This window comes from Spodoptera frugiperda, chromosome 8 (genome assembly GCF_023101765.2).
Source record: "Spodoptera frugiperda isolate SF20-4 chromosome 8, AGI-APGP_CSIRO_Sfru_2.0, whole genome shotgun sequence".
Lineage (NCBI taxonomy): Eukaryota > Metazoa > Arthropoda > Insecta > Lepidoptera > Noctuidae > Spodoptera > Spodoptera frugiperda.
Window position 1 is genome coordinate 3,073,352 of NC_064219.1, and position 26,778 is coordinate 3,100,129.

Here is a 26,778-nt window from a genome sequence, read left to right on the forward strand (position 1 = left end):
GGTGCGTTTACAAACATGCAAGTTCACATACACATGACACTAAGAACCAACGATTTGTGGATTAGACAAAGATTTGTGGATTAGTCCGTGCGGGAATGGGACCCTCTACATGTTGCGCAATAGCCAGTCGAAGTGTTATTCCCTGAAGCGCTAAGGAGAATTTAATTCCCAACTATAAAATGAATTCCCTTTATATTATTAACAGAGATATAAACCAAACTATATTATATCATTAACAGAACTATAAATACATCAGCAATGCCAATAATTCCTAAATAACAACAGAAATTCGATTAATACGATCAAAGTGAAACTATCCATCGGTTGTTTACATTCAAAACTCGTGTCGCGAGTATTGCGATCATGAATACGAGACCGAATTCAGTATTGTTTTCAATTTAATTTAGTAACAGATAATAATTAATTTATAACAAATACTCGCTTTCAGTAAATATTAAATAATATTGCGTGTATTCGACAATTCGAATTTGAAACGTGAAATTAATAATAAACGTTTCAAAATAACTGTCACTTTTACCACAGAGTATAAATATTTGATTTGCGTTTTGTTAACTGTTGTAATGTTTTATTGTTTGTAGTTTTTTACGTTTAGTTTTTAAATTGGTATTGTTTTCCGACAATGACATGTTTATTATTAGTGAAATGTAAATATTTTTTCCTAACTATATGACTATGGATCAGTTAACATTATTTTTGTGTCCAATGTATATTGCCATAGCTTTGCATTGTGGTCAGTGTATAGCAGTAGGCTTGGCTTCTTTGCGGGATAAAAAGCATGGTGTAACAACAATTTACAAGTTCCTTAGTATCAATATAAACACTAGGTAATTGTCCAGAACGAAAGAAAAAAAGATATAAAGAAAGAAAGAAATCCAGTTTATTTTATAATTTTATAAAAATATTTTTCAAGTTTTTCTCACTCATTTGTATTTTTTTAGCAAAGTAAATATTGCCAACTGAATGTTACGTTAAGATAATAGAAAATATTGTTATGTTTGCAAGGAATATGAAACCGTGGAGGCTTATGGAACCCAGTGGTTCTCAAAGTATTGTCGCTTCCAGTCCAAAGTGCGATATTTACATTTCCCACTCGCAAACAATGCAAGTACACTTTCAATATTTGTTCGTACTCGTACCATTCATAAAATAACCTCACTCTCGGGTTCCCGGGAAAAATAACGTTAAAAGGAAAACTGTGTTTGAAATATGAAAATTAATTAAATAAAACAAAGTTGGGAACATGCGGATATTGTTAATTGAAACTGAATTGCTTGCTTATTTTGTGTTCCATTTTTCTCATGAAGGTAAACTTATAATTATGTAGTTTTCTTTCTTACCTGCAAAGAGGAATTTGCCTTTTCTACTGTTGTAACTTTAAACTTTATGACGAAAGAAAATGTAACTAACTTTGTGAAACTACGCTTGCGTTGTGTTTCGTTGTGTGATTCCCGATTCTCCAACAACCCTTCAATTCCTAACCCCCAAAAGTCCGGCAACGCATTGGTAACGCCTCTAGTGTTTTGGGTGTCCATGGGTGGCGGCGATTACTACTCACTTACCTTTACCATAAAAAAACTTCGTCGTCAGCATTTTTCCGTGTCCAAGAACTGGTCGAAATTCTTGATGAACACATTCCTATTCCTATAAAAATTATCCTATTCCATACACAAACAAAACAAAACCAACCTTAAAATAGCTGACGAAGAAAAAAATCTTACGATAGTCAACGGTGAAGGGTCTCTGAGCTAAAAAAGGGGGGTGTGAGCTGACGTCACCATTGTCAGTTGTCACTCTTACGACTTTCCAGGCAGATGAAAGAAAAACTCGGGTTCCAGCGAAAAACAAAGTCAACAATGCTTTTGTGTTTAAAAACCAGCGTAACTTGGCACGTGGTGAAGTCCCTTTTGTGTTGTTGAAGGAGCTTGATTATTTTATTGCTGCGTTTTTTAATTTTTTTAATTAATTGTTGATATTACAGTCTTTATCTTGGTAAGTGCAGCTGCCTTTTGGTTAGAGAGATTCTTCCTTTTTTATTTGATGTTAAAAAAATCGTATACATTTTTTTTTAATGTAAGGCTAACCGCCGTAGACAGAGTGATTTAATGTTTACTTAACCCAGTCCTTAGCAATTGTTTTCGGAACAAAATCCTAAGGAGCAGTTTAAGTAATCATTAAATGTCTCTGAGTACGGCACTAAGAAGTAATTATTCAATTACGTATCAGATAGAAGCAATATGAGGCTGAGACACGGCGCTTCTAGCATTGCTCTTTTACAAAATTTTGCTACAGTCTCTATTCTCCCAATCTCCAATGTAAAGGGGTCATGAAGTATCAAGTTATACTGGATACCTGACATGTTTGTCCGTCACATGTGTCTCTCCCCTTTTTAACAATGTTTTGTTGGTTACCGAATTTCAGTCCAAAAATTTTGACAAAACAATGGAATATTGAGGTGAAAATACAGTTTTATAAGACTTGTTTCTCTGCCCAATTAACTTAATAGTATTCAATTGATTGACTTTGATTTCTTTGGGTCTACTACCTTTAGTTACCATGAAAATCATTACCGTTTAAAGAAAAATATGTAAGATTAGTGGTACTTTGTTGTTATTTTCAGTGAGGTATTAGTATTTGTAATAATGTTTTTAGAACTGCTAAAAATACATGCTGCAGAACAATTAGACAAACACACATATATCCTTACACCTTGACCGAAAAAGTTTTGCTTTGAGATGTTTTTCTGTATGCAAAGCGTCAACCGTTTTGTCCTTAATAAATTATTCATTTAAGCACCAGAATTTGCAACACCATAGCAGACTTAAAAAAAGGAAATTTAAAAATACATTCAACCTTCGATCAACCTGATATTTTTTTTAATCCCGATTTTATTTTTCTTCTAATAACGAGGGGACTACCTTTGTATTAGCATAGGACGAGCAGGGTTGTTTGCGAACCGACATTAATTCACGGTCCTTGACGGCAGCACGTCAACCTACCCTGTATTGGCGAATTACTTGATGCAATTTTCAACTGTATCATTTGGTGATAAGGGCGAGTATTGATTGCAGAAATTAGACAGTTTGGTATATCTTGATGTGCCTGTGTATCTCAAACTTTATAACGATACGCACGCATAGGGGGTGGCTGTTCGACAATGCGTTATTTGACCGGTAACCTATAATGTAGGTTATTTACAACCTTAGCCTGGTTTCCTGGTTCGAATTTCACGTTGTACTGATATATTGAAGGTTCTATGGGTTCTCTTTGAACTTTCGTTGGGTGAAGGTCTAGAGCATTGTGGTTTTTTAATTAAGGCCAGAACACATTGAAGAAAGGTGCTGAATAGGTGCTTTATGAAAGAAAAGTAGTGGAAATGAATTACTAGGATCGTACTAGCTACTATGCTTTTTATGTCAATTAATATAATACTACCAGATCTTATATTAATAACTCTTTCTGAAGCATTCGATAACAAACAGTATAAGGGTTTCTTCAATAATATATTTGGTTTGGCAGTGATGATGCTTAGTGAACAAATGTTTTACTATTTTCAATGTCTTATGAATAGCGAAATAAGAAATAGCTAACTGCCGCTCACTCACTCACTCAGACACATTTAATGATTAGGTATTTAAATTATTCCTTAGAACGTATCGTATCGAAAACAATAGCTAAGGCCTAGGTTAAGTAATCATTAAATGTCTCTAAGTAAGAGACAAGTATGAATATCCTAGAATTACATATTATACGTATGATACAAACACGAAAGTTTATACGGATGGATTTATGAATATTTATTACCCACTCATGACAAAACTTTTGAAGGGGTTTCAATTAAAGTCGTACCAGCTTGGGTAAGATAAGACAGGGATAATTTACATGATATATGATATTTCCTTTCTCATAATATGGGTGAACTAGTTAATGGCTAAGCGGGTTTTTACCAGAGATGTGTTATGCTAATTTGCTATGGATGCGTTTGGCTTTCCACTAATCATATTTTTGGCAGTGGCACAAATAGCTTTGCTCTGATGGAAACTTCAACTAAGATCTTGTTTTATATGGAAAGATGCGTGCTATGGGTGGTTTCTACTATCGATACATCGTATACTCAATCGCACATCTTCCTCGTGCAACAACTTTGCGGCGGCACATCTTTAGCACATCACTCACATCAGTGCTACATAGCGTAGTTTCAGTGGAAACGGTTACATAGTTTCATAGCTTAGCTATAACATCCTCGCAGCATAGCTACATAGCACACCTCTGATGGAAAAGCACCCTGATGAGTTTATTTAGAAAGCAAAACTATAGGTCGAGAAATTCGTTTTGTAAAAGGGTGAAAGTAAGTGTAAAGATACACATTTTTGAATGAAGACACCCAAAATGTAATTTCAAAAGACATTTTACTTACAAATGTATCAATCAAAGCTATCTCGAACAAGATATTTCAATTACAAAATGAAATAAGAATTCGAACTTGACCCGATTTCAAATTCTATTCAAGATTCCTAAGAAATGTGAACTGTTGGGTCCTTTAATGAAATTTTGGCAGTAAAATCGTCTATGAACCGAATGGTCGATGTTAAAGAATGATATTGCTGTTTTAGTGCTCAATTCTTCGGTCTAATGGCTTTGGTTAATTAGAGATAGGCAATTAGCTGTGGTTGCCTATGTTTACAGTTTTCTGATGCTCACGCTCTGTGCAAAGTAATTAGCTTTTGTTATAATTTGATCGACCATAAGTATTTTTGCTAGACTCAGTTGTTTCATGGCATTATACTATTTTTATAGTATAAGTAGACTTACTAACTGGACTGGATATAAAATTTACTCAGATACATTTAATGTTTACAAGAACTATTATTCCTTAGTGACAATTTTGTTTTGAAAACTATTGCTAATGACTAGGTTACGTAACCATTAAATGACTCTGAGTATGGCGGTTAGATCCAGAACTAACCAAGGCTCACACTCTATTACAAGAAACAAAAATGAATGTGTTTACGATATCATCTGCCCACATTTTAACGGAATAGACATGATCTCATGTAACTTTAGCCTTCCTTTACTCAATACCTATACGTATATCTGTATAGCTATAGGTAATATAGACGACCGTCCTTGACCGTCCAGACTTTCGATTGCTGTTCACATAATTACTATCTATTAAGTAATTGTTTCCAACCTACATAAATATTAGCTGACATAAATGTACTATAAGTTAAGGATACTGGAGAAAATAACATGGACCAACTGACTGGGAACGATCTTAAAGGAGATCACTTATATGATTTAAATGAAGTTCGAGTACGGCCGTTAGTTGCGTATAACTTTAGTATACGAAAAATCATTCAAAAGTGCCTTCCCGATCTATTTGAAATAAATAATTTTGACTTTGACTTTGATTTGACTAAAGAATTTAATTAGCTACCTAGATGAATATTGCAGCTGCAAAATTATACTCTAAATTTTGAAGTTGCCCCAAATTATGGATTTTACTCCTGATGTCTGACATCGAATGCGTTTACAAATATACACATCACACCCAGACCCGAAACAACAAATTGTGGATCATACAAAGAGTTGCTCCATGCGGGAATCGAACCCGCTACACGTTACACAACAGCTAGCTACCCAGCCACCGCACCAACTAAACTAAATTATTATCGTAATTTTCATAAAGGATATCCCTTAATAATGTTCCGAAACTTGAGTTGAATTACCTACAATGAAAAGTAGAAAACAGAGACTCGTTTAACTTTGTTTTCTTTATATTGTAACATTTGTTTTTACGTTCTAAAGTACCTTCCCGGTTTATTTGAAATAAATAATTTTGACTTACCCTTCACTATTTAAAGAATTTAATTACCTATCTAAATGAATATTGCAGCTACTGCTGTTTATACTCCAAATTCCATAACTGTCAGACATTGTAAAATATCTGATAAACAAATTTATTGATATTATTTTTTTCATACCTTACGATTTAGTTTACTTTTTTCGGCGATGCTCTGACATCAAATTCTATTAAAAGAATCAATATCGATACAAAAGGACAATTACAGGCATCTCCACTCCACCTATCAAATTGTTCACATTATACTCTGATAGAGGCAATTACTTGTCAATTTTATTAACTTCGTCTGTTATTTTTATCTTAGTTTCTGAGATTAGCGCGCACAGACGAACAGACAAACAGACAAACAGACAAACAGACAAAAAAAAAGTTAATTACATTTTTGGGTTCGACATCGACATAACAATAACCCCTGCTATTTTTTTTATTTTTATTTTCAATGTACAGACAGCACTTTTCTACGATTTTATTATATGTATAGATTGAACATTTTTGTCGCATTCACAAATAGTCTGCATACCAATTTTTAGCTTTGTACGTTGGAAATGTGTTAAATGCTTCTACAAACTTCGGGTCTATGAAAGAGACATAAGTAACCTCACTAACCCGCATTGAGCAAGCGTGGTGATTAACGCTCAAACCTTCTCCGTGTGAGAAGAGGTCTTTGGTCAGCAGCGGCCACTTATTGGCTGTTAATAATGACGATGATGATGATAAGTAGCCTATATCACTTTCCATCCCTTTAACAATCTTCACTCAAAAAATCACATCAATACGTCGCTCCGTTTTCCCGTGAAAGACGGACAAACAAACAGAAACACAGACTTTCACATTTATAATATTATTAAGTATAGTATGGATTCAGTAATGTGATGACAAGCACTCACACGACGTGTATTTATATTATGCGTACTCCAATGAAACAAAGGCTTCATAATTCAATATAATATTATTATCGTCTCATACAATTACGTCTGCCATTTTCTCTCCAGCTGATTCTCCAAATTCATCAGTGTTATGTCATTGTTTACGAGGAAAATTTGGTTCATTTTTGTTATCAAAAAGATTTGTTTTGTTTAGTTATTTATTACTTAATAAACGATCTTCGTGAGGCTTCCTGGGCTTATAATTTCTAATTTAAGTTTGAAATCGCTAACCCTCATTGACCAAGCGTGGTGTTTAATGCTCAAACCTTCTGCGTGAGAAGAGGCCTTTGGTCAGCATTGGCCACTTAATAGAATAGGCTGTTGAGGTGATGTGTGTAATTTAATTTTCTATTATCATATCATATGTCATATCAATAGTTGAAATATAGTTTTCGTTGTTGGTACATATGTATAATATATAAGCATTATGTCTTCTTTTGTCTTTTTACCCTATCAGACGTCATATTATTCACCAAAATGTTTATATGAATATCGTTTACACCTATCATGTGTAGGTAGGTGATATTTATAGCGGTAACTTTAAAATTCATCTGAAAAATAAATACATATCCCAAAATAGCAGCTATTTTAAGGCAAATTTGCATATTGGTATCAAAATAAACCAGTAAAAAACCGAAACGTGGCCAATTTTTTCTGTGAAAATGAATTCGTTTCAGCTTATCTCCATTACAAGGCATCTCTAACAGAAAAAATATGCGAGAAACAAAATCTTTTACGAACGATTATTTCACCGTAAAAATGTTGGAACACTTTTTTGTTCACCTTTTTATCAATTTCCTTTCAATCTTCGACTTTTACTTTTTCTACTAAAAAAAGGACTGTGGAATTATTTTTGCAAGACATTGCCTTATCAAGCGGATTGTCACATCTGATTGGATCTTTAGCTTTGTGTTTAGGGATGTCGAGTGGAAAATTCATACTTCAATAGACTGTGAAATGTCAAAAGATTGTCTACGAATATAATCAATGCTTTCATGAAGCATTGTTTTCGAATCTTATTTACATTACCTAACATGATATTTATATTTCCTAAAGACGATCACAGATGTATTTTTAAGTTGATTACCAACTGGACTTCTTTTAGTTTCATTATTTCTTTAAATAACTATAGGCAATAGTTGATGATTGATGTGGCCAACCCGCATTGAGCAAGCATGGTGATTAATGCTCAAACCTTATACGTGAGAGAAGAGGCTTTGGTCAGCAGTGGCCATTAATAGGCTGTTGATGATGATGAATAGTTGTTTGAAGTCATTGAGGCAAGCGTAATATGAAGATGGGCATCTAAAGACATTTCGCAAGCAACCCAATAAGAGGACGACAAGGAGATAAGTAGGTATAATATCTGCTGACTAGAACAAAACTATATAGCAAATTGGATGAATATTTGTTACTACATCATTACATAAGGAACGTAGACGAATTTCGGTACATAAATAGTCCATGACCTAGATCAAGATACAAGATCCTATCTACTTCTGATTCCGGTAGCGAGAGACGCCGCAGGAGGAGTGCTAGATCTCAATAAATAAACAAGTCTCAGTACTTACTAGGTTAATGCTTAGCAATTGCTTTTACTAATGTTATATGTGGCTTAAGTGGAAATATTAATGAGAAAGTTTACATTGATACTATCTTGCCTACTTTTGCTTTGGCGTAGTAATTTAGTGTAGTAGATTAATATATTTTGCCAGTTCTACCTATAATTAGTTAGTTATAGAAGGCCCCGTAAATTACTAGAAATAATTATAGATTCTACAGTGTTCCTGATAATTTTCAATAATGTTTTGCTCGATTCAGTGATCCAATAAGACACTGGTAGTTTCTCACTCAACGCAAGATAGACATTCAAAGTAAGCTAGGGATATATTGAAATAAACCAATACAGTCGTATTTGGTTATTTATAGACACTTACCTACAAGTCTATAGACGTAGGTACACAAGTATTTTGTGAATGGAATAATTAATGTATTCGATTCTTTTCTATATTTTGCTATGCTATGTAGTGATTAGTCTATTTAAATTCTGTTCCATTTGGATTAACAGGAAAATACTGTACAGTCATCTTTAATAAACTGTTTTCCATTCAAGTTAGGTTCTATCATTTATATCGTATTTTAATGATTATAGCTATAAGTTTATTAATTTAGATATTATCTTTAGCTTCTCCTCCTTCTCAATCGACTTCATACCGTCTTATCTTAGAATTAATCGTAACCACTTAATTATCTCTCAAAAATTAATTACCACTGAAAATACCAACAGAAGATCTTTCGTGATCGCGAATATCCCCTGAATGATTAATGTTATGAATTATTCAGGTTAATATCTCCATCAAGCCAAGTTATTCAACTTCTCATGCAAATTCGGCATTAAACGATTATAAAGCCCGGACACGAACAAAAGAAAACTATTACTTCAATCTTAATTACATTCCTCGGGTTTATGGTGCTCGCAAAAACTTCAATGGGAATATTAGAAAATTAATTTCCATACTTCGGCTATTAATTGTACACAACAATAAATAAGTCCGCCGCAGACAACCGTGACCACATCGCGATAAAGACACCGCACACTATCTTACGCGGGCCACACGTCAAATTACTTTCACATTTTTTGCAATTCGCGTGAGACGCTATCGTAACCAAGAAATGGCCGCGGAACGAGAAACCCTGTCGAGCCATTGGAACCATAAAAATATCATTCAATAGCTCAATGGACGCAACGCTCATTCACAAAACAAATATAAACAATCGAGTCCCGCGTGCGAAACTAATAAACAGTAATATTGAATGGAACACACCTCCTAAAGTTAACGTATCGCTCCAGATTTGCTCGTGGGTATCCTCCGAATGGTTAAATCACTGTGTTCACTTTGTTTGGTCACTTGTAGCACTGTGTGACACTCGCGCCGATCGCTCTCGCCGAACCAAGTTTCGCTCGACGCGTACACTGTGCACGAACGCTCGACAAAGACTGATCGCGTGGTGGATGGCGGTGCGAAGCGGCACCGCTCGCCTTCTCGAATCAAGGCCATGCAAAACGCTGCTCCCATTTCCCCCCAGTGGAAAGTGTTCGTATCCGTGATCCGTGCCCCTTTCGGGCAGGTGTGGGAGAAAGCACCCAAAAAATTGATCGTTCTGACTCATTCGTTGAGATGATTCGCTTGTCTGCAGCGGCCGATGGACATGCAGTCATGGAAAGTGAAACAACCGGTTTCGGAGGCGCCAAATTTGTTATTGAAAAAGAAAAAGTTCAAAACGCCGCGCCTCTTGTTGACGAGTTTGGACTAACTTTTGGGATTTGTGCGATTAAAGAAGGGTAGAATCGCGATTCCGAGAAAAATACTTGAAGTCCTTCAGAACGACTGTTGTGTTCTAAAAGTTCCTTGATGGGTCGGAATTTATTGTTGAGCCGAGTTCATTTTTCATCAAAGGTTTTATTTAAGTTAGTGGAACAAGGAGAAAAACTCTGCGTGCCAGCGAAGTGCTGTATAAATTATACAAAGCTGTAAATTAAAAGTTGGCAGCCACTCGTAAACATGGCGGCTGCTCAGAGATAGTTTTGACAAGTTCCTTCTATCTTGCTTATATCCCGCGCTTTGTATAAGTTAATTAATTCAATTCACGGAACGAAACATGGAGATGCTCCATTAGATAAATTGCTGTTTGCAAAATAAACTGGGATCGTAACCGAGAGTGGAATGGATATGTGTAAATGTGCAATCAAAATTGATCCTACTGGTATCGTATTCAAAGAGAATATTTTTGCATTTCAATGCATGAGGTGGATTTTATCACAATGAAAGCGAGTTCTTGGTTCTGTTGGCATACTATCAATGAATATTATATTGTACGAAGAATATTATTTTTAACGATGCGATGTCAGTAAGAATGTTATGAGACTGACGTGTCATGCTCATATTTATTTTAACACTTTTTACGCGTTACATTTTTTATGGTATAAGCCGGTAAACGAGTACACGGATCACTTGATGGTAAGCAATTACCGCTGCTCATGGATACCCAAAACAGCCGAGGGTTACAAGTGCGTTGCCGGCCTTTTAAGAGTTACGAAATTTAGGGTTGTTGGGGAATCGGGGATTTGGAAGATTGGGAAGGGGGTAATTGGAGCTTCGGTAACCTCACTCATACAACGAAACACAACGCAAGCATTTTTTACTACCAATCTAAAGTGTCTATTCTATATTTTTAGCCTTTATCCTTGGCTTCACTAGTTAACTTATCTAAAGTTTGTTTACAAATTGAAAAATCTTCAATGAACAGATAGATGGACGATCTAAATAGAAGTTAATCTTCTAATTTTCCAAAATGTATCCGCAATCGATCTTCATTAGGCACCACCAAGAATCTTGACGCTAAAATCTTCTGAAGGCGGATATTCCGCGAAATGGAGTTCAGAATGTTCAGATATTAGACGTTCACGTTTTGTTTTGTGGGTAAACAGCGAAGATTTCGCGTTTAATTATTATTAATTAGATTCTCTTTGATTGATGATGAAATGTTTGCTTTAGAAATTGTATTGAAGCGCTGTTCTTATTATCGCGTTATTTTGATTAGCTTATTTTTTCGACCTTAATCTTGACTTTAATATAATATTATATTAGAATTTTAATCACAGTGATCAGTTTTGAATATAACAGTATAGAATAACTTAGTAAACTTATGTTGCTTTTTTAAGAAAACTTAATACATAAATAAACAGTCCATAAGCTACATGACCTTGTTAAATAATGTTTGGTCATCTTCCACAAAATAAATCATGAATTAATGAAAAACCTAACGATTGATTAGTCCCTCTCTAAATTTCTTCTTGAATCCTAAACTTACCATTAAAATTAATAACCAATTAGTTAACTTTAATTAAAAACTACAAGTCAAACAAAAAAGAATCCAATTTTGTGTAAGTTAAAGTGCAATTAGACACAGTTCTAATTTTTGTTAACTTCGGAAAGATTCGAAGGAAAAATGTGGGACTGGACTAAGTTTTTACATGATGGCTACGGTAGTTTGCATACACACTATTTCAAAAAAAAGTATTTTTAATTTTTTTAACAACAGCTATCAAAATATGTAAAGAAGAAACTTGGAAGTTGGAAAACTGGAAACTAGACGACGACGCTAAGTTCAAAAGTCTTGCAAATGTGTATTTAAAAAATATAATATTTTATATATAATTTACGTTGATCAAGTTTTCGAACCAAAACCAAATACACATCTCACATGCACTGTGCGAACAACAAAATAAAAGTTGACGAGAAAATAAAAGTCTTTTAAAAGAACTTAGTTTGAACCTAATCATTTTGACGGGAAAATAAAAAGTCCTTAAAAGAATTAGTGGCAACTAGACATGCTGCCTTTACTATTGTACTATTCAGAAATGACGTAACTATTTGAGTACAACTTACTATTGTTTAGACGAGTTATTGTTTCTAATATGGATGTCTGAATCCTGCAACCATTAATTTCGTTGCGAGCCTGCCATTTGAATAATTCCATTGGTTTCTGAGATTCATTGTTTTAGACATTAAAATAGAAATAATAAAAGTGAAATCTTAGTTCATAAAAACAATGGCCAACATAAGTACAAAATTATCTTAACTAAGCGAAAAGATCTTACAAAATTAACATTATTTGATTTAGATACAGATACAGATCACAGTAGTATTCGTATGTTTTTTTCGGTATATTCGGTTATTTTCGTATGTCACTTTCACATATTTGTTGGTTTACTAGTCTCGTGTGAAATAAGAATTAACTGGCCAATGCCAATGACATTTGGAGTATAAAATCTACAAGTAGAGTAATCGAACCCGCTACACGTTGCACGGCAGCCAATTGCCCAGCCATCTCGTCAACCGTGCAGTCTTGAGTTTTATGTTACACTTGGGACTTTTCAATCTAAAGATTTAATTCACATTTATCTCATATTTATTAGGATATCTTACTTACATTTATGAGAATTTCTCTAATTTGCTTTAGCGCTGAAAATTAAATGTCGTTTGCATCAAATAAAAAAAACATATTAAATAAATAATTAGGGACGAACCAGACCTATATATAGAAAGCATTTAAAAGTGTAGAGGGAGTAATTCAAAGGCATGCTAAATGGAGTGAATGAACGATTTTACGGTCGGTGTACCGATTCGATGTCTATTCAACCAAGGTATACGTAGGTAAAACAACTGTCAAAAATGGAAAGGGACATTTAATTTTGTCAAAATCATTTCTTATTGAATTTTCTGGTTTTATATTGACTGGTCAAAGTCAAAGTCAAATCATTTATTCCAATTAAACCATAAATACAAAGGGTCTTTGAAACGTAAACAAATAAAGAAATAAATAACAGTCTAGTTTGTCCGTCAGTTTGTCCGTTAGTGAAGCTAGATGCTTGTTCCAAAGTGTAGCTTCGAATGAAGAAGAACGAGCAAGAAACTCCATTCGTTACTCTTTTAAAAAATATACTTACTCTGTTTACTTAGATAAGTGGTTACTAAAATTACTGTTTAGAATGATAGCAACCTTATAGTCACCAATATTGATGAAAAGCCACCAATATTGCAGTCACGAAGAAAATCATTCATCACAATTACCACCTAAATACGGAACTGCATAAAATAGCATAACAGTTTGCCGTGCACTTAAGAAAACTTCCACCTTGCTATATCGACCGAGACATTATAAGTTAAAAGAACGGTCTTTATCCCATTAGACTATCCACTTCACGCCTCATTTGAGAGAAAACACATTAACCAACTGTTATCCACAGTCGGTCCATTTAAATTCACACCTCAATAGGCTAAGCATCCATTAAAAACACAATTGCATTAATTCCATGTAATAGCAGAGCAATCTCTATCGTCTGACATTTTGAAAGCAATTGCAAATGTCACGCGTACGTCAACGTCAATTGTCAAAGCCTACCAGTTTTAGATGTCAGTGGTTTTTACGAAATTGGTAATACCATTTTGCAATTTGCGACCTATTGCTATTGTGTGTCCGTATTCAAAATGTCTTTTGAAGGTAAATGTGAAATGACAACTTTCTCTTTAGCGGATTATTTTTTTTAGAAATATTTCATGCGTACTTTTATAAATAGTTTTAATAATGTCTACGTAATTTATCATTTAGTATTCCGTTAAGGTTGGATAGAGAAGGAGATACCTATACCTACATCTTTGGGCTCGCTGTTATCGCAGCGGTAAGTCCCCTCTTTGAGGAGTGGCTAGAGAGGCGCCACGGCGTCCTCACCTACCGCCTGACGCAGGTGCTTACCGGACATGGGAGTTTCGGTAGGTTCCTGTTCCTTATTGGGCGGGAGGAAACGCCCGGGTGTCATCACTGTGAGGACCGCCCGGAGGACACGGTTGAACATACGGTGGCGGTGTGCTCTGCGTGGGCAGAGCACCGCCAAGTCCTCAGGGATGTGGTCGGCGACGGCGACCTCTCGCGCCCGGCACTGGTTCAGGCCATGGTGCGGAGCGAGAGGGACTGGGATGCCGTCTCCTCCTTCTGCGAAGCAGTCATGCTAGCTAAGGAGGAGGCGGGGCGCGTGAGAGAACAAACCTCCTCACGCCCCAGCCGTCGCGAGAGACACTCCGGGCGTAGGGGATCGCGAGACGATCTCCGGCCACCGTAAGTGCGGGCCTGCGGACGGCGAGCAAGGGTAGCTCGCCGCCCGACCAGATCCAGACCCGTGCGTGCGGCGCGTCGCGTTCCGCGCGCGCCTCAAAGAGCCATCAGACCACCACAGATGGGGCCCAGTAGGGCTGATGCCTGATCCGGAACTGCGGACTACCTAGCGGGTTTACCGGGGCTTCGGGTCGAAAAGCAGGAGAAGGAACGGGGTGGTTTTTAGTCAGTAAGAGTCTGACACTCCCTTTCGCCTTGCCCAAGGCGGGAGAAGTCATTGGATGATTTTCCCCCTCAAAAAAAAAAAAAAAAAAAAAAACACCTACATCTTCTTCTTTCATCAATTGTAAAATAGGTCATTTTTAGATCCGGAAAATAACTTGCATATAAAATACAAGGCTCTCTTTGGTGTCAGTCACACTACAACCGTGTCAGTCCATCACATTTCAAACACCATCACAAAGCTCTTTGCCTGCTTGATTTCCAGCATGGCTGAGGACAGGTGATCTAGTGATGTGTACTCGCCAAGCGAGATGGTTTGCCATGTCACATCCGTTGCCAACCAGGGGACATGGGTCGTGCTGCCAAATGCCAAATGGATAGTTCTAAAAGCACCGTTTTTATAAATTGGATATAACTTGTTATGGGATTAGCGATTTTCGGTTTAATTGTACTGAATGGAAGAAAATAAGAGTTGTTTAGTGTAATGGAGGAGTTTTTTTTTAAAGTGTTTCTAAATAGTATTGAGTTATAATGGTAGAGAGGTTTAACCAAAACCTACTTTAACAAATTACAAAATTAATATTACCTGTACCCTTAGTACAAGTTTGCTTTACGTTTACGTTTAAAGTAATCTGTTAAAGTGAGATCTGATTGGTTAGTTTATTCAAGGCGGCCAATCAGAGCGCCGAACGCGCTCTCGTTTCGATTACTTTAAACGTAAAACGAATTCATACTGAGGGAATTGATCTTTACTGTATTGATAAAATTATATCAATCACATTTATATCACTTCGATTTCCCCTTCTAAAAAACGATAGATAGTAGACTAATAGTAAGTCCAGCCTATGAATTATTCAAGGACTAGACAATAGTCCACTCTAGAGTACTAATCCTTTAAAGAGGAGGATCACAATCAGACCCGAAAATACCCCTTTTTACCCCTTACCCCTCTAACTATCGAAATGTACCTAAATCACATTAAGACGAAACCAATTGGAATTATTTGGGACCCATTCCGTTGGGAATAATTCGTCACTAAATTATACGATGAACATAAAATAGGTCCCCAATTGATTGATATTGTTATTGAACGAATGAATGAATGAATGAGTGAGTGAATGGATACAGTTACACTGATTGATTTCTCCAATTAGTCTGCGGTTTATTTTATTTCTTATTTATTTGAAAAGGGATTGTTTTAAATATTTTTTGCTTGTTATTTTTTGCAGTTTTAACTGAAATTATCTATAGGATTGTTTCATTAAAGGTTGTCACTAAGTATAACGACTAGACACTTCTTTCGGTTTCGTAGCCAAATGGCAAAAACGGAACCCTTATAGATATCATTACGTCCGTCGGTCCGTATGTCACAGCCATTTATTACTTAAAGTTATGTATGTTAGCCTTCTCAGAACACCGTTTTCGGCTTCGTCACTTCACTAGCCCCATGTAATAATATTACATTATCCCCATGTTTTAGGGGATAATTTTATTGTTACATTACACGGAATCCAAGATCGAATTTTCTTTATCCAGACGAATGTATACAACACTTCGTAACCTTTTAATAAACAAGTGAATTTCCATGCGTTTTTGCCATACCTAAATAACGAGTATTGGAAGCAAGTATAACAGCTCACACATAGGACCCACTTAGTTCTAAGTTTTTCCGTGGTGCTTGACAACTGGGCTTCTTCCAGTCGTGCTGTGCTTTTAGGCTTAAGTCATTCTGTCTCCTGCATTAAATTCACCGAGGAAAGTGAAAATTATAGTTTTTTTCTTGTCCTCTAATAATTGGGTCATGTATTCTACTAGTAATAACCTCTATGTGTATGTACATTGTGAAATAAATGAATAAATAATAATATCTTCTGATTTATTTCGTTGCGGGATCCAAGACAGTTATTCATGTCCCTGAGACGCGCCGTATCTCAATGTTCCGGTGTTTTCATGGTTGTATCTACTGTAGAATCCTGGCTTAAAAACAAGTGAATCTTTGTTATGATACAAAAACTGGAACAGAAAAAATGGGAATGCCCCACAACAAAGAAGTTCCGTTTATAAAATTACGTATTTTTGTGTAATTATGCTAATTGTCTAATTGTGGGAATGAATTCATAATTGTCTGTGAATTATACTAACTAGGTAAAAATATGTATGTAAACTAGGTAAGTAACATTTAGAAAATAATAATCTTCCTCGATGGTCCAGTGTAATTGTTTTGAGGTATTCCATGTCGAAGCATTTTGTGTAAGCATGAAGTCTTTTTAATTATATGGTTATTTATAATGTTATACACATAGGTGTATAACATTATAAACATAATACAAGTATTATGTTTTCGCTGATTCTGTGCTGAGTCCATTGATGTACACTTGTACAGCCTCTCCCCTTTAAAGAGTACGTTTGCTATAATTGCCCTTACTTGACAGACGGTCTGGGAATCAGAGTTTAGTTACCGAAAAATTACCGAGACTGCTGGCTGTCGCCTTGTTGACTATGTAGTCTCAGTTTCAAAACATATTTGGGTCGGCTACCTTCTACACTAATCCAATTTAGCATTGGAATAAATTAACTCACACTGAGTTCCCTCGTTTCAAAGTCAGAGTCAAAATCATAATCAACAACATTTATTCAATTAGACAAGGATGCCACTTTTGGACGTCAAATAAAATTAAAAGTGTCAGCCTGTCTGTCAGTTTTCCAGTCAAGCTATTTGCTCTAAAGTGTAGATTCCTAAGAACGAAAGGTTATTATAGGTTAAATTCCAAGGTTTAATTCAAGGTTATGAATTATATTTACCTACTTACTAAGTTACCACCAGCTTATTATATTTTCAGTAGGTACAATATAACAAAAGAAAGTCAACTTTTACGTTTTCTCCGTTGAAACTTGTTGAGCGATAGTTCTCGTGCCTCGCGCTGCAAATATCATAATCACATTAGTTACGCACGCAATGCTTCGCGATATTTCTGTGATTACGTAGGTTTAGGTGAGTGCTTAGTACACTTGACGCCTTTGTGTAATGTCATTTTCAAAATTTAATCGTAATTTTGTATGATTTTCGTTATTTTTATCTGAATAATGAATCCAAATGACCTGGAGACATTTGTGAGAAGCTCTGCTACGTGGTCCGCTACGCATTTGTGACGTTTTTGGTGATGTAAATGTTATTAGTAATGCGTCTGCTGGATTACCGGCATGTTTCATACTAAATAAAAAAAAATAGGCCATGGTGTAAATTTATTTGCTGTAAGTGCCATATAAAGCTGAAGAGTGTGTTTGATTGAACGATCTAATCTCCGGTACTACGGGTCCGAATTGAGTAATATTTTCGATTTAGATATTGCGTTTATCGACGAAGACTATATGGTATAAAACATCACACTAAGACCAATAGGAGCTGAATAGAGCGGGTGAAACCGCGTGGAAGTAGCTAAGAAAAAAATAAGAGAATACTTTTTCTAACCGACTTCCCAAAAAGGAGAATGTTCTCAATTCTTTTAGCTATTATGTTTATTGTTGTGCATAGTTCTCAATTTCTGTATCCGCAGGATGCAAATCAAAACTAAGCGGTTATAAGTGTCAAAATAAAAATAGCTATATAAAACTATTGACTTGGTGTATCGGTGTTCGATGTGTCGATGACGGATTCGTGTTTATAAACAGGCATTTGGTAATAAACACAAACGTAATTCTTAAACAATACGCGTTGAATGATATCATAGTTTTTGACGTATATCTGTTTACTAATCGCTGTAGCGTAATTTGATTTCTATAGTATGGCATAATTGTAATAACATGAAATGTAGATATACATTAGATATAATCATACTAAATAACACGTAGTGGATTGGCTGTGGTTGGTGTGTTGGTCTAGCTCTGGACTGTAATAATGGTCAAAGAAGATAGAAAAGCAATTTATTCGGCAAATAAAACGTCATGTGAAAAACAAGACCATCGTTATGGCGAAACATACTGTTCTTCTTTAGGGGAGAAAATCATACAATTACTTCTCCCGCCTTGGGCGATGCAAGAGGGAGTGTCAGACTGTTACTGACTAAGAAACACCCCGTTCCTTAACCTGGATTTTCGTGGCAGAGCCTCTATAACCTGCTACGCAGCCCGTAGGATCATCTTTCAAATTGCTAATTCAATGGTTGAGAAGAGCTTCAAAATACTCTTACCATCCCTTCAGAACTAAAAATATACAACTGACCTTCGACATCGCCATAAAAAAAATACACAAAAATTATACCAAACATAATACTTTACTTACATACAAACCATACCGTTCCGAATAACCTTTCTTTTTGCCCCACCGTTGCCGTCGCCCGGCAAAAACATCGTAAACGTTGACATAGGTCTGTTTACGCAAGATTTATCGCAGTTTTTACGTCATTTAGAAACCGCACGAGTAATGGGCATATGCCTACAGCAGTGAGCAGTCCACATGACAATGTTTATTAGTGAAAACGCTAAGGTCAGAGTGCTTGAGAGAATGCTCAAAAATCCGGTTGTGAATTTTTGTTTTGTTGCGTCCGCGGGTCCGCGTCCGTTCTGCCCGGAACGGGGTCATTGTCGAGTGCGGTGTAAGGTGTTGTGTGTAGCGATTCTGTGACAATGTGTGAAATGTGATACACAATTATAATTATTAGATAGAATACGTGAGTCCTCTGGTGTTACCATGGGCTGAGCTGATCGCTTACCATCACATCACACATACATCCGTGAACCGTCTGCTCGTTGGCCCCCAATTCCATAAAAAATGTGCGATAAAATCCGGAACACGAAATTCGGTGAAAAACCAGAATCTTAGACATAACTCTTAAAATCTGTAAGCGAAAGTTAGGGCAGGCTACATTGCTCGAAGCTCGATGGAACACGCCTACGTATGAGCAACCTGTTCACTCTGGACTTGAAGACATACACAAGTCAAGTTGTATTTTGCAGGAAACACTATGACCTTGAGTTTGTTTTGGCATTTCTTCTCAGAGTAGTCCGATAGGAAATGCCAGCCTCATCTAGTTATTTGAAAGATTGACGTGTAAAAGAGTTAAATTGTAACCAATTTGCAAAAATAAATATCATTTACACAGACTCCGGAGGAGTTGTCGAGTTGTCATTGGTCTATGATGATTTTAAAACCTTAAAAAATCATCGCCAAATATTAACAAATCTTCCTCAAATGTGTCATCGCTATCGTCATAGCTCATACCTTGGACCAGAACTCTCGGAACTAATATGAGCTGAGCCGTGCACGCGTGAGAAGCCGTGTGGCAATAAAAACAGTATCGATAACAATGGATATCGTGCATTCTGTGCAGGCAGTAAACCTACTATAGTTCAGCGTCTACTAAGTTTAAGCTAAGCACTGCAAGAGTTGAGTGAAACTTAGTGCTTTTGTATGTATGTACTTATATCTTTTATTATCAGAAACTAAGAGACATCATAAATTGGGATAGTATTGATTATATGGGATAGGAGCAAACTAGCAGATAACCTGATGGTAAGTCATGAGTACGTTCTCGTATTCGTACATAAACACCCGTACCCGCAACACCAAAGAAGTTACATATGTGCGTTTTCTTTTATTTTTTTTTTTGACAAGCCCGCTACAACCTCCCAAACCACTGCAACTCCTGTAAGCCAGGATCTACAGTAGATACAACCATAAAAAAACGAAACAGGTAAGTCTGGCGCGTCCCAGGGAAATGAATAACTGTCTCGGATTTTGCAACGAAATAAATCAGAAAAAATAATTAGTTTCCATTTCCCTCCGTGAAATTTAACGCAGGAGACAGAATTACAATTGCTTTGTGTGCTTTTCTTCTCTTCAAGGAAATAATCATGGTTTTCCTCCAAATAGAACTGTCCAGTTGAGTACTTATTTTTCTAGATGAGACCGGACTGCTAAGTGCTATCGCTATTCTAATTGCTATTTCATTCCTGTCATTTTAAGTTGCTTCCTTTAATTTTGTGGACGATCCAATGAAATGGATTATTTGTACACATTACTTACAGTACCGTACTAAATTAGTTTATCCCTAATCGCGTATAACATTCATACATCATCACAATTTAAATAAGATTAAAACCTTTAACTGATCGCAAGAATTTCTTTCAACAAAATTAAAAACACTACAAAAGTTCCACTCGATCAATGACGTACCTTTACGTACGAGCCTTTGATAAATCAGCTCAAAGAAATGTTGAAAAAAAGCGAACAGAACGATCTATAGAAGATTTGTTCCAAATAATTCTGTACAGATTGCCGATAGATTCACCCAACTTAATCTTCAAAGGGCATAGTAAAATAGACTTTAAGTAACACAAGTAAGTTCGGTAGTAATCCCATTGGAACCCATTTATCTTCCTCAGATGTAGAGGTAACAAGATTGGTATAACACAACTAAACTATACAACCTTATTTGTCCCCAACCTTTTTACTTTTTCTCGTTCGTAATTCGAAAGTAACTAGATTGATTGTTTTTTGTTGATATTGTGTGGTTACTGGCTGTTTGTATTTTTATTTTCTGTTGCTTCTAGTATCTGTTCTGTTTTGTGGTAAAATATTGCAAATAATTTAAGTTCTTAAATAATATTACTTTTGTTGCTTTCCTATCATGAGAACGCAGTGTCTCGGACCTTTGAAAGGCGTACGAGGAGCCTAAGTTAACTCGCAGAGGCCTGTTGAACAAGAGTATCAGATTCTTGCTGACTAAGAACCATCCTGTTCCTATTCCTGCTTCGTACCAGAGCCCCGGTAACCCATTAAGTTTTCGACAGATCCGGAATATTTTTGTCAAAATTCCATCTATCTTACTTACTTCATCCAACACCAATGACAAAATTACTTAACCTATTACATTCACCACTGCACTGTGTGATTGTTACAAAATAACTTTGCCATAAAGTAATTATTATATCTCATTCAACCTCAACCTACATGTCTGACATGAGTAGCTATGCTGTGATTATAGTGGCTTGAGTTTTATGTCATTTTAAAAACATTAGCTCATATTTTGTCATAAAATAGTGCACGATTATTGCACACCATTGGAGCAAGGGACATCTGTGGGTAATGTATACCTATTTTATCATACAGTCAAAATTTACTATGATATTTTAACTCTAGAACTTAATGGAGTTTCTTGCCCGTTATTATCCATTCGAAGCTACACTTTGGAACGAGCACTTAGCTTCACTGACAGACAGACTGACGGACAATTCAATTTGACATTTCAAAAGTGACTAATCTAGGATTAATTGAAATATACTGACTACCTTCCGAGAAGTTATAAACATGTTTAGTTTCTCCTACAACACTACAACTCACACACACAACTCGCAAAACACATTTTACAATCGAGTGAAAACAAGTAGTAAGTGTCCATTGTAATCGATTACACTCTCGTCTCGAGGACGTAAGATTGATGGAGGACCGGTGTAATCGTGTCCCATCGAGAGGACCCTCGCGATCACTCAACGTCGTCGCAAGCGCACCGTCTCGGTATCTCCCATTGTGCTTCTTATGTCAGTGTCGCTGTACAGGACATTTTTATTTAGAGGAAAATGTGGAGCAATCCTTCTTTTCTGGTGTAGTGGCTTCGTCTGTTTGGGATTTGTATAAAACAAAGTCGCTGTCGCTGTCCCTATGTCCCCTTGTATGCTTAAATCATTAAAATTACTAATGTATTAATTATTGTAATAGGTGGAGTGATTCAAGAGGAAGGTTTATATGTATAATACATGCATAATATATCACCATTGCACCCATGCAAAACTGAGGCGGGTTGCTAGTTTTGTTTATATCAGTTGTTTACTTTTGTAGATAGTTAGTTCATTAGTATCACCACTAGTAGGTACAGTCTACTGCTGGACTATGGCTGTCCTATAAAAGAGGCTTTGCCGTAATCTCTCGAGATCGCAGTTTAACTGCCGATTTCAATCCAAAAACTTTAGATTAAAATTGATTATTGTCATTACTTCTATAGAGTTTCTGTCAAAAATGAAGATGGATCCAAAGATTTTGGATTCAGATCGGTTATTGCATTATTAGCATTAACGCTTCGTATGTTTGGAACGCGGATCCACGCGAGACACAATGTGTTTTCTATTATTGTCTTTTATATACGGCATAAGAGAAGTTAAAGTGAGTTAAAGAGAGCACTGCTGTCCAGTCTCTGTCAAATGTGTAGTCCCTTAGTGCCTATTTACATGCCCGGTTGCCGAATAGCCGTTGCCGGGTAAACGGCGGCAACGGCGAATGTACATGCCAGTTATTTTCCTGGTTAATTTTCACAGAAAATTCACTTTGTTACGGCTCATATGACACCCGCGGGAAGAATACGTTTGATGACAAATGTATGACTATCAATAACTTCTTCGCAATGGCTATAACAGTAACTATCCTTAATGTAACTACCATCTGTCACTACACAATAGCTCCTGAAGCTTTTATCCGAACAATAGTGCTATTGCTTCTCGTTCCTCCTGAATTTGTCCCTAGACCGATATAACTTAGTGAATACAATAGGTAAGGAAATTAATTGCAGTGTCAGGCCAGTACTTACTTGTGCAAATCGTTAATTATATGAGGTTGTGACGACACATGACATAACAAGTGATAGATAGTGATGATCGACGAATAAATCCACGCATGACGTCATAAAGCCTACATCGCACATATAAAATTACATGGAATTATCATGGGTAGAAAATGTAGCAGATTTGTGAAAAACCGCTACAAAATCGGATTAAAGCATTTAAATAAAGGAACATTTTCATTTTTATGCAGTTTTTCTCTTTAGTTCTGCGCTAGAACCGCATCCCCCTAGTTTAACGGATTGTAACAAACCGTCAGAGCTCGCGAGTTTAAATTGTAAACAGTTTGTTTTTTAAGCAAAGAGGTTTACTGTGTTCGCTGTGAAAAATAAGCTCAGTAAAATATGGCCCTGGTCTCTTTAGGAGCTAATCCTTTTCTATTTTTTCCTGTCACGTTACTCTCGTTTGTGGCGCCACTGTAGAAAATAAGGATTTTTGTTTTTTATTCTCTTGGTTTTGAAATATTGTTGGGATGTTTGTTTACTTTTGTTTGTTACCTTAAAAAACTGTAGTTGTTTGTTGTATTTTATATTAGAACGAAGTTTATTATCGCGCGGTACACTGGCTAAAGGGCTAGGCAAAATATGGCCGTCATCGTCACTTTTCGAATTTTCAAACTTTAGAACGTATTTTTTTTTTTTTTTTTTGATAGTCGCGTGCTGTACACGATTCACAGTTCTTGTATCTCGATGAACACGTCTCACGGTTCTTGCATTGGTCGGGCGGAGAGCCACCCTTGCCCGCCGTCCGCAGTGATGCAGCCATAGACTACAGTGCATCTAAGGCCCGTAATCATTTTTGCTACTATTTGCAGTAAAAAAGGAAAATACGTTAAGTCAAAGATACAGGAACTTAAACCGATACAGATATCAACACATTGTTCAAAACTAAATACTTAGCAACTTGAAAATTAAGAAAACTGCATACATAAGTAACTTGAAGATATTTTAACAGTCAATGGAAATAAATAAACAAATGGTGAAGGTGTATAATGTGCACCTCCGCCTATCCCTTTGCTGACAAAAGGCGTGACGTCTCAATAGAAATGAAATAGTAATATTCTCTGCTTTTAGAAATCACCAACGCTTCTTCGTATCCATCAAAAACACAAACAATTATGTAAATAACACCAAACAGACTAAAAATGCAAAGTAACTAAAACTGAGGAATTCTTGGAAAAATAGATATTCCTTTCGTCGATCGAAGGTTGTGGAACTTGTTAGGTGGATCGGAAGTTGAGCAATCTTATCGAGGATCCGGGTGTCGGGCGTGACGTGATGGAGCGACTGACCGACCTTCAGCGGTAACCAAATCAGACCGGGTGGGGAAGGGACATTCGATGTAACTGTGTTAGTGTATTCCAGGGGTGGCCGACTTGATTAGACATATGATCTACTGTTTACTAACGAAACCATTTGCGATTTACCACTTACATTACACTTCTTCACACTTACACTTCTTCTTTGAAATCTTAAATGAAATAGCATAGTGTTCAGTACACAATCATAAAATATCTTTTATTGAACAATCTTAGGAGCCTTTTCGTATCACATATGAAATTGTTTCCTTAAATTTACTTAATACTTTGGAATGAAAAACTTGATGATGTTTAATCAACATTTATAAGTAAATCCTATCTATATGTTTATTTCAAAAATGTTACAATATGATGCTCTAGTAGTCGGTAATTGCGTTGCGTACATAGTCTGATCTTTTTGTTTAAACATATTTTCGCTTGCTACTATGATCAACTGGTAGTCCAGTCGACGCAAAGACCGGTTGGCCAACCCTGGTGTATATAGATAGGGGATAGATATTTATAGACGTAAATGGATGGATTTGATATCGTATTTTGGAATTTGGTTATTGATGTGGCTTTGGGTATCTATAAATGAAAAGATTAGGTTAGCGTAGTAGGTTATAAAGGATTGACTATTGAGGCTGAGTGTAGGTATTTTGTCAAAACTACTGTGAATTGCAGAAAGGAATTTTGTGCATTTCTTGTTAGGTAATTTGAGTTTTGTGTAGCCGGGCTTTCATAATTGAATTGGTTTTCAATGAAATTAACATAGGCAACAACGTCACACTTTTTATCCCCGAAGGGGTAGGTGGAGGTGCACGGCACGTAGGTAATGCTGCTATACAATGTACATCTACTTTTCACCATTTTTGTTATAAGTCCCATATAATAGGGAGTGAGCCGGAAAATTTTGGAAAAGCCGACAACAGCCCATTAATACCCTTTTACCCGACCCGGGAATCGAACCCGACACCCTTGTCATGTTTTTCGACAGTCGCACTTGCGACCACTGGACCAACGAGGCAGTACTTGAAATGAACATAATTGAACTTATAAGTCTAATTATACTTTCTACATGACATCTAGATACTATCGAAGTGCAAAAATATTATCTACAGAACAGATTCTCATCAGCAAAATACATAGGTATATTATACATAAATACTAGGTACACTATAAGATTAAATCTCCACATTTCCACAAAACCCGTCGACGTCACACGTCCGCACTTCCAGTTAACACCTTTCTGCTAAATAGTGGAAGTAGTAATCTTGGCGAATATATTTAATATTTCAGTAGTGTAGAGTGGCACAGCGACTGATGTTCATCTAAGTACCTGTAAGGTTGGCACCCAACGTGGGACTGGAAAGGCTTAGTGGTAATTTTACGAACAACTATTTTGTCGTATATTTTGGTTGATGTTGGTTGATTTTAATGAAACGATTAGCTTGTTAGTCGAGTGATCAGTAGAGATTTCAGGTTTGATTCCCGGGTCGGATGAAGTATAATTTTCTATGAGACTTTTGTACTTCTAGAGAATTTTCGTTGTACCACGAAGTCTTTTTTTAATGAGGGAAAATCATCCAATGACTTCTCCCGCCTTAGGCGAGGCGAGAGGGAGTCAGACTCTTACTGACTAAAAACCACCCCGTTCCTACGCCCCGAAGGTAGTCCGCAGCTCAAGTCTAGAATCGTGTCCCGTATAGGTACGGCAATGGTTTTTAAATAACTTCCAATAACCCTAAAACACAATAATACTAACATAGATATACTTATTTTTAATTCACTACACCAACGACCTAGTACCACAGCCCCTTGCCAACCCTAAGCTAGGCAAGTTTGCGTTAGGTCGGATTCACCCCTTAGTGTCGACTCATCCTATTGAGCGTACAGGTAATTACCTAACCCATTTACCTATTTATAGTCCCCGGAGTTACATAACAACTTAGTAGAGGGTGTAATATTCCTCTATAATCTGAATTTGGGAAGTAATTATCCCAGTCTTTAAAATATTCACCCCCTCTTGGGTGTTGCGGGTTGTAGGGTTGAGTTCTTAGTTCAATTTTTGGGTGGGTTAATATTTTATTTGTTACTTAAGTAAGTTCTCTGTTTTTTGTTTCACAGCTTAGCTTACAAAAATCGAAGTCAGACTGTTACACCTACACGAA

The 26,778-nt window shown here is 36.3% G+C and overlaps 1 protein-coding gene across 2 annotated transcripts in view; it reads right to left on the reverse strand.

Moving 5' to 3' along the window:
• The window catches only part of LOC118275467 (papilin), an 82,154-nt gene extending 72,331 nt beyond the window's left edge, over positions 1-9,823 (reverse strand). For both annotated transcript variants that reach the window (XM_035593447.2, XM_035593446.2), the window contains exon 1: positions 9,633-9,823. The gene's annotated coding sequence lies outside the window, so the exon portion shown is untranslated. The remainder of the gene's footprint in view (positions 1-9,632) is intronic.
• Positions 9,824-26,778: the final 16,955 nt, after the last annotated feature.